The sequence below is a fragment of the Salmo trutta genome, chromosome 3 (assembly GCF_901001165.1).
Source record: "Salmo trutta chromosome 3, fSalTru1.1, whole genome shotgun sequence".
Classification (NCBI taxonomy): Eukaryota; Metazoa; Chordata; class Actinopteri; order Salmoniformes; family Salmonidae; genus Salmo; species Salmo trutta.
In genome coordinates this window covers 63,168,292-63,178,697 of record NC_042959.1, presented here as the reverse complement: position 1 = coordinate 63,178,697, position 10,406 = coordinate 63,168,292, and positions in this window count along the sequence as shown.

Genomic DNA, 10,406 nt, shown 5'->3' with positions numbered 1-10,406 from the left:
ATTTACTACCTGTGTCACGTCCTGACCCTTGTAAGAGGTAATTTTCCATAGTAGAGTGGTCAGGGTGTGACAGGTGGGTGTTTTGGGTGGTTTTGGTTTTCTGTTTCTATGTGGGGTTTAGATTTCGATTTCTATGTTTTTGTTTTCTATGTTTTGGCCAGGTATGGTTTCCAATCAGAGGCAGCTGTCTATTGTTGTCTCTGATTGGAAGCCATTGTAACGCTTTCGTTTGGAGAAGTAGCAGAGTCAGGCGCAGGACACAGGGATAAGTGCAAACAAACGTGTTTACTCAAAACCACAATCAAAAATTCTCCCACATCAAAATAACAGGGTTGGGAGAAACACCTCCAACAACCAATAAACATGAACAATCATGGACAAGACAGAAAGGGAAGCCAGAGGGTTAAATAAGGAACATAATCAGGGAATTGAAAACAGGTGTGTATAATTAAGACAAGACAAAACGAACAGGGAAACATAGATCGGTGGTGACTAGTAAGCCGGTGACGTCGACCGCCGAACGCCGCCCGAACAAGGAGAGGATCCGACTTCGGCGGAAGCAGCCTGTTTTTCATGTGTGGGTGTGGGTAGTTGTTTTCCGTTTTGTACGTGTTACCTGACGGAACTGTTGGTGGTTGTTTTGTTGTTTTTGTTAAGTGTTTCATTAATAAAGTAAATATCAGCACTCTACATGCCACGCCTTGGTCCCCTTTAGACATTTTTAGACGACCCTTGTTACAACCTAGCTAAAGGAGAAGCTGGGTAATAGAAGTCATAAAGGCTTGGTCCTTATAAGCTACTGTGATTGTCCATTCTCTGGAGCACCCATGTCCCTCTGTGTCTATGGCAGTGCAGTAGAGGGCTTCAGTGAGTCTGTTCAAAATGTATTGGTCACCTATATAGTTTAGCAGATGTTATAGCGGGTGCAGCGAAATGCTTATGTTACCTAGCCCCTAACAACACAATAGAATGTCAAACAAGAACACAAATCATCAAAAAGTAAAATAAAAAATGTATCAAGAATTGTCAGAATCCAATTAACAACACAAATAGCACTGTCCCAGTAATCCAAAAGCAATCTATACGTATACAACCGTTCAAATGTTTGGGGTCACTTAGAAATGTCCTCGTTTTTGAAAGAAAATCTATTTTTTTTTGGCCATTAAAATAACATCAAATTGATCAGAAATACAGTTTAGACATTGTTAATGTTGTAATTAACAATTTTAGCAGGAAACTGCACATTTTTTATGGAATATCTACATTGGCGTACAGAGGCCCATTATCAGCAACCATCATTCCTGTGTTCCAATGGCATGTTGTGTTAGCTAATCCAAATTTATCATTTTAAAAAACTAATTGATCTTTAGAAAACACTTTTGCAATTATGTTAGCACAGCTGAAAACTGTTGTGCAGTTTAAGAAACAATAAAACTGGCCTTATTTAGACTAGTTGAGTATCTGGAGCATCAGCATTTGTGGGTTTGATTACAGGCTCAAAATGGCCAGAAACAAAGTACTTTCTTCTGAAACTCGTCAGTCTATTCTTGTTCTGAGAAATGAAGGCTATTCCATGCGAGAAATTGCCTAGAAACTGAAGATCTCGTACAACGTTGTGTACTACTCCCTTCATAGAACAGAGCAAACTGTCTCTAACCAGAATAGAAAGAGGAGTGGGAGGCCCTGGTGCACAACTGAGCAAGAGGACAAGAACATTAGATTGTCTAGTTTGAGAAACAGACGGCAGCTGTATTAAATTGTACCCGCAAAACACCAGTCTCAACGTCAACAGTGAAGAGGCAACTCCGGGATGCTGGCCTTCTAGGCAGATTTCCTCTGTCCAGTGTCTGTGTTATTTTGCCCATCTTAATATTTTCTTTTTATTGGCCAGTCTGAGATATGTATTTTTCTTTGCAACTCTGCCTTGAAGGCCAGCATCCCGGTGTAATCATTAGTCCAACATTTGCAAACGAGAGTTTCTATTGGACAAATTCAGGTATGTTTATCCCTGTTTCGTTCCGTTTGCTTCCGTTTAAGGCAAGTTTTTCAACAGAATCGGTGCAATTAATACACCCCTGATCAAACGCAAACACAGTTCACTTTCATAGCAACAACATACAAACAGCTCGTTGTATGTATAATTCCTTCTCACATTTATCCCTGTGGCTCAGTTGGTAGAGCATGGTGCGTGCAACACCAGGGTTGTGGGTTTGATTCCCACGGGGGGCCAGTACAAGAAATGTATGCATTCACTACTGTAAGTTGCTCTTACAGATAAGAGCATCTGCTAAATGACTAAAATGTAAATCTAAAAAAAATCTACACGCTCTCCTCTCACATTTTCCCTTCTCTTGTGGACTTCATTGCACAACACATCAGCTGTCTGTGACCAGGCAAAAAAAAACTTTCCAAGCCATCATGACCGCTAACCACACACATCCTAAATCATTCTCACTTCATAGTTAACCTAGCTGCTAGAACTAACGTAAACCTGCTACAATCATGCAGTACAGTTACACAGGTGGGGCCCACGGCAGCGTAGCCTAGTGGTTAGAGCGTTGGACTAGTAACCGAAAGGTTGCAAGATCAAATCCCAGAGCCGACAAGGTACAAATCTGTCATTCTGCCCCTGAACAAGGCAGTTAACCCACTGTTCCTAGGCCGTCATTGAAAATAAGAATTTGTTAACTGACTTGCCTAGTAAAATAAAGGAAACATTAAAAAAATTATAAAACCAAAAGCTTACCTTGACTTGGAAAAGTTCCAAAGTAGCATCCCTCTCTGTTTGAGCCAGGTGTTGGAGTAGGCTAAACTAGCTAACTGCATTTGACGCTAGCTAAGTAAGTGAAACTGAACCAAAAATATACTGCGAAATATCTCGGTCTCTTGCTTCTCCTAAATTTTGGAAGAAATGAATTTGTTCAAAACTGTTCAACAATTGTCTTTCTCTCTCTTTGAGTCAACTACTCACCAGATGTTATGCATTGCAGTGCTGGCTAGCTGTTGCTTATGCTTTCAGTACTAGATACCTTCTCTGATCCTATGATTGGGTTGACAACATGTCAGTTCATGCTACAAGAGCTCTGAAAGGTTGGAGGATGCCATCCGGAAGTTGTTATTATTACTGTATAAGTCTATGGAAAGGGGTGAGAACCATGAGCCTCCTAGGTTTTGTATTGAAATCAATGTACCCAGAGGAGGACGGAAGCTAGATGTCCTCCAGGTACACCATGGTGTTACCCTACAGAGTGCTGTTTAGGATACTGTGACATTAATTGCAAAACAGTGTGTTTCAATCAATTATTTGGTGACGTGAATATATTTTGTATAGTTTTATCTAAAAACAATACTTTTTTAATGTTTCACTATTTTTATTTTTATGAAATTCACTGAGGATGGAGCCTCCACTGCTGTAGAACTGAGATGCTCCATTGACAGTAACCCTGCTGCCCACAGCTACCACGGACAGCACGACAAAGGGTCTCAGCTCACCACGGGACCATACACACTTAACCCTCTACTGCACTGCAATCAACTCAGAGGTACAAGGCCACTCCAGCCCAATGAAGAGCAGCATAGATCCAGTGTTAGTAGATCCATCCACATGTTGTCACTATGTCTGTGTATATAATATTAAGACAGTGCTTTTGAGGATGTAGGTAGCACTACATGTTCAGTTGAAACAACTGTTTATCATTCTCATCCCAGACCCCCCTGAGATCAAAGTGGACTCTGCCTGCACTTCAGACGTTTACTTGTCTGTGCATTGTGGATTCGGAGCCCACCGGAACCGTGGAGAGGTCTCATCCAGCTGGACCCCTGCCCAATACCAGGGTGAGAGGCATGAGTCAGTCACCATGGTGACCCTACAGAGGGCACTAGGCTTCTCACAGACCGTCCACTGCCATGCCAACAAGGCACAGGGCAATGCCACCTTGTCCTTCACTGTGCCCACAAATGATAAGGGAAACAGTGGGTGCATTTGTGGTGGTAGTAATATTAATTCCCATGTCAGCTTGCCTGTTGACCAAGAAGGGGTAAGTTACTCTTTTATTTATTTTTGGACGGAGTTACGTAGGTTTTTATTTGGTTTTAGCGGTTGTGTTCTGTTTTGATAACTTACCATTATTTTTTACATCAGTGAAAGGAGTTGTAGTGACCAGCCAATAACCAGTATGTAGGACATGGATGCATCCAAGTGTGCTTCCTCAGATCCCTCAATGTGATCATGACCGTGGGTAGATATCTAGGGGTAGGAGTGATTTAAAAAACAAAATTAAACAGCTATTTTGGTCCCCTCATACAGAAGTAATGAAGGCCCAGTGCACTACTTTTGTGACAATTAAAAATATACCGTACCAGTCGAAAGTTTGGACACACCTACTCATTCAAGGGTTTTTCTTTATTTGTACTATTTTCTACATTGTAGAATAATAGTGAAGACATCAAAACTATGAAATAGCACATATGGAATCATGTAGTAACCAAAAAAAGTGTTAAAGAAATCAAAATATATTGTATATTTTAGTTCTTCAAAGTAGCCACCCTGTGCCTTGATGACAGCTTTGAACACTCTTGGCATACTCTCAACCAGCTTAACCGAGAATGCTTTTCCAACAGTCTTGAAGGAGTTCCCACAAATGCTGGGCACTTCTTGGCTGCTTTTCCTTCACTCTGCGGTCCAACTCATCCCAAACCATCTTAATTGGGTTGAGGTTGGGTGATTGTGGAGGCCAGGTCATCTTCCACTTTATGGCAGGATTGTTTTAGGTGTCTAGAGTATATCTGGAGAGAGGGAGAGAGCACTACAATATTTAGCTTTTGTTGTCATATTGATGTGTCTTTCTCATGGCTACTCATGTATTTCCATGGAAATATAAAGTTTATGTGGAAAGTAATAAATATGTATTTTTAATAGCATTCATGATTTGCGTACATGTAATATACTAACTATTACTCTTGTTAAAAATATGAAATGGTATTCAATTTGGGGAAGAGCACATTATGACTTGTTTAGGACTCAAACTTTAGGACTTGAGACTTGGCTCAGACTTGCCTGTCTTGACTTGGGACTTGAGTGCTAAGACTTGAGACTTACTTGTGACTTGTAAAACAATGACTTGGTCCCACCTCTGCAAACTACTATACCAACGATCAAATATATGGCAACATGGAGGTATGTACTGTAGGCATACTGTAGACATTTACAGTAGATATCTGAGATCTGAGAAGAACATTGCCCTAAGTAGAAAGGATATAAAAAACAATGAAGGTGTTGTTGATGATAGTATCTCTGATCTGGTTTCCTGTAGACTGAAGAGGATAGCAACCAATACAAGTGTGTGAACATAACAGGAATCATGTGGGAGTCAGCTGGCTCAGACGCCATGGTACTCAGTCTGTCAAAGGTTCCAGTAAAATATTAACATTTTAACCCAACGTAGCAGAGCTGGTGACTGCTTATATTTGTTAGCTTTATGTAGCTTTATGGTTCTAAAGGCTAAATAAAATGGACACATTCTTATTTGGGTTCTGCCTTTAGTTTTATGGCTTTTACGAGGTGTTTGTTTTTATCTATGGCTTTGGGTGATTCAGAGTAAACCTGATATGAATGGTTATACAGGTATAATAGTTGAGAATTGTATATACAATATATTATTGTTTTTGTGTTGCTCCTTTCAACTGTGTGTACTTATGTGTAACTGACACTCAGGTCAACACAGTGCTTCTGTTGTCCACTTGAATGTACAGACAGATACAATATAGTGTAATTTGTCAAAACAGGCCATATTGAGATATACTGTATGCACTTGAGATAGAGAATTCAAAGATTATAAAGTAAAGTACCTTAAAATCATCTCCAGATCAGTGGAAATATGAACATGTGTAAATGTTCAACAACAGTGATCAAATAAAAATATATGTGTTTCATTGCATTTTAATATAGGCTGTAATGTTTGTTTCTAAATCTCCAAATCTACTTCTGAGTTATTTTTCATCCTTTTTCTATCACAGTTTATTTTTTTACTGGGACACTGATCCACATTGATTTGCTGTGTGGGGAAAAATGAACATATTGTCATAAATCAACTTCATAAATCAACTTAATGTACTGAAAGAATGTAAATATCGAAGTAATTTTGTCACCAATGAGCTCTGTAAATCATAGTCTCCTCCTGTTGGTTAGTAGAAGGTATTACATCATATGTTTTTTATTTAACCTTTATTTAACTAGTAGGCAAGTCAGTTAAGAACAAATTCTTATTTACAATGACGGCCTACCCCAGCCAAACCCAGACGATGCTGGGCCAATTATGCGCCACCCTATGGGACTCCCAATCACAGCCGGATGTGATGCAGCCTGGATTCGAACCAGGTACTGCAAAGACGTCTCCTGCGCTGAGATGCAGTGTCTTAGACCCAGTGGTCTAAGACACTGCCACTCGGGAGAAAGAGAAGTAGAGGACTATTTTTTATTTTTTTTTAAACGAAAAAAAATGTATATGAAATGTATGCATTCACTACTGTAAGTCGCTCTGGATAAGAGTGTCTGCTGAATGACTAAAATGTAAACGACTAAAATGTGAACAAACCCAGTGTACCACCAGTTCTACTCTGTATTTACAACTATGACAATTTCTTTGTAGATTTGGAACACAATAAATCATACTGCACTAAGGCCACAAACTTTTACAGATGCACAATTGAGAGCATCCAGTTGGCTTTATCACTCCACACATTTCTTGTTAACAAACTATAGTTTTGGCAAGTAGGTTAGGACATCTACTTTGTGCATGACACAAGTATTTTTTCCAACCAAACATGATAATATTAGGCCTGCATAACAGTAGGCAGTTAATTTTTCAATTACACTTTCCATCCTTACCTTGGAAGGTCATTGTCTCTGCGCTGATTGCCTGTGAGTGAGACAATGCTAGCCAGCCAATGGGAGCATAGCAGAACGCCCCTCTGAATAACGGGTTGTGGTTTTAGCATAACTGCGTTGGGAAAAAGAAAGATGTGTATGTGACCAATAAAATTTGATTTGATTTTTGATTTGAAGAGAATCTATCCCATAGTGATCTCCTACAACAACAGAATTATAGACTTTATTATAGAAGTGTTCCCTAATAGTGTAGCGGACGGTATTTTTTTTAAATATACCCAGAGTACAAACAGTCTCAAACAACTCGGATGCCAACTCTATGTATTTTGGGGTATTTTACAATATTTGCAATCATTTAATTTAGACTTTTTGAAATGCCTGGGCTTCTTTTGTACCACCAATCTTAAATTGATTGAGAGCCAAATGCATTCATCAGCAATGAGGAAGTGAACTGGTATTGTTTCAACTAATCAGAAATCCTGATTGATACAATCATCTTGTCTATATCGTTTTGAGTGAAACCTTTTGTTTGATGGTGACTAGGCCCATTCACACCTCTCTGGCCTACAGGATCTTTGCCATAAAAAGAGTAAGTCAACCACCTTTCCATCAGTTGCTGATTGCAGAGGCAAGACACTTCCAAACTCATCTCTGGTAAGAAATAACATTGCTGCAGTTTTTGTGGCTCAATTATGTTTTCATGACTTCTTACCCTCAACACATTCATGCAATCGTTGGCAGGCAGCATTTGTAAGTAGGTTACACAACTAGCACCACCAGTCAGCATCATCGATGTGTCACAGATGATGCTGTGACACACCGCACCAGACCATGACGGACCCTCCACCTCCAAATCGATCCCGCTCCAGAGTACAGGCCTCGGTGTAACGCTCATTCCTTCGACGATAAACGCAAATCCAACCATCACCCCTGGTGACACAAAACCACGACTCGTCAGTAAAGACCACTTTTTGCCAGTCCTGTCTGGTCCAGAAACGGTGGGTTTGTGACCATATGCGACGTTGTTGCAGGTGATGTCTGGTGACGACCTGCCTTACAACAGGCCTACAAGCCCTCAGTCCAGTCTCTCTCAGCCTATAGCGGACAGTCTGAGCACTGATTGGGGGATTGTGTGTTCCTGGTGTAAGTTGTTGTCGGGCAGTTGTTGTTGCCATCCTGTACCTGTCCCGCAGGTGTGATGTTCGGATGCACCGATCCTGTGCAGGTGTTGTTACATGTGGTCTGCCACTGCGAGGATGATCAGCTCTCTGTCCTGTCTCCCTGTAGCGCCGTCTTAGGCGTCTCAGTACGGACATTGCAATTTATTGCCCTGGCCACATCTGCAATCCTCATGCCTCCTTGCAGCATGCCTAAGGCAGGTTCACGCAGATGAGCAGGGACCCTGGGCATCTTTCTTTTGGTGTTTTTTATAGTCAGTAGAAAGGCCTCTTTAGTGTACTAAGTTTTCATAACTGACCATAACCTGTCTGTGCTAGGGGGCAGTATTTTCACGGCCAGATGAAAAACGTACCCAATTTAAACAGGTTACTACTCTGGCCCAGAAACTAGAATATGCATATTATTAGTAGATTTGGATAGAAAACACTCTGAAGTTTCTAAAACTGTTTGAATGGTGTCTGTGAGTATAACAGAACTCATATGGCAGGCAAAAACCTGAGAAAAAGTCAACTAGGAAGTGGAGGATCTGAGAATTGTGGTTCTTCTTTCTAGTCCCTTTCGAAACTACAGTATCTGTGGGGTTACGTTGCACTTCCTAAGGCTTCCATTGGCTGTCTAAAGCCTTCAGAAAGTGGTTTGAGCATTCTCCTGTCACTGGGCAGATAATAGGAGCTCAGTTTCTGAGTGGACTGCCTGGCAACAAAGGAATTGGATATGCGCGGTCACGCGAGCACGCTGTTCCTTCTTTTTCTCCTTGAATGAATACACTATTGTCCGGTTGGAATATTATCGCAATTTTACGTAAAAAATACCATAAAGATTGATTTTAAACAGCGTTTGACATGCTTCTAAGTACGGTAATGGAACATTTTGACTTTTCGTCTCTGGTTCCGCGCTCACGCGTTATGCCTTTGGATAAGTGATCTGTACGCATGAACAAAATGGAGGTACTTGGACATAAATGTGGATTATTTGGAACAAAAACAACATTTCTTGTGGAAGTAGCAGTCCTGGGAGTGCATTCTGACGAAGATCAGCAAAGGTAAGAGAATATTTCTAATACTAATTCTGAGTTTAGGTTGCCCTGAACTTGGCGGGTGTCTGTATAGCTCACCGTGATGGCTGAGGTATGTACTCAGAATATTGAAAAAAGTGGTTTCTCCGTAAGCTATTTTAAAATCTGACACAGCGGTTGCATCCAGGGGTAGTCCATCTATAATTCTTTAAATAATTGTTATATATTTTGTCAACGTTTATGATGAGTATTTTTGTAAATTGATGTGCACATTCACTGGTGGTTTTGGTGGGAATACATTTTCTGAACATCACGCACCAATGTAAAATGCACATTTTTGGATATAAATATGAACTTTATCGAACAAAACATACATGTATTGTGTAACATAATGTCCTAGGAGTGTCATCTGATGAAGATCGTCGAAGGTTAGTGCTTCATTTAGCTGTGTTTTGGGTTTTATTGACACATGTCCTTGCTTAGAAAATGGCTGTGTGATTATTTTGGTCTATGTACTCTCCTAACATAATCTAATGTTTTGCTTTCGCTGTAAAGCCTTTTTGAAATCGGACAATGTGGTTACATCAAGGAGAAGTGTATCTTTAAAATGGTGTAAAATTGTTATATGTTTGAGAAAGTTGAATTATGACATTTTGTTGTTTTTGAATTTGTCGGCCTGATATTTCACTGGCTGTGTCCCGCAGGTGGGACGCTAGTAGCCCATAGAAGTTAATTGCCTACTGTCTGTAAGCTGTTAGTGTCTTAACGACCGTTCCACAGGTGCATTTTCAATAATTGTCTATGGAAGATCTGTGAAGTTATTTGGATTTTTATGAATTATCTTTGAAAGACAGGGTCCTGAAAAAGGGATGTTTATTTTTTTGCTGAGTTTATGTATTTATTTAATAATTTGCTCAGAAGAAAATACAAAACAATGTGGTGAGTTCAGTGGTGGTCATTGCCATTTATGAACATGCTCTTATTTCAATTTCAGCATATTGGATGACTGTCATTCATATTCCCTTCAACCAGCTCAATGTAACATCGATAGGTTTAGGCTACTACACGATGCAAAAATGTTCCCTGTACCCATCATGAGGTTGCTACAACCTAGCCAGTGGATGAACATTGCACAGGTTGACAGAATTTTGAGTAATCAAGGTGACAGACAGTGACACAGTCAGTACCACCTATCACAATCTTGCCTGGATTTAGCTGATCTAGTGTATAATCATTGGTCCAACAGTTGCAAACGAGAGTTTATATTGGACCAATTCAGGTATGTTTATCCCCGTTTTGTTCTGTTTGATTCCTTTTAAAAATGGC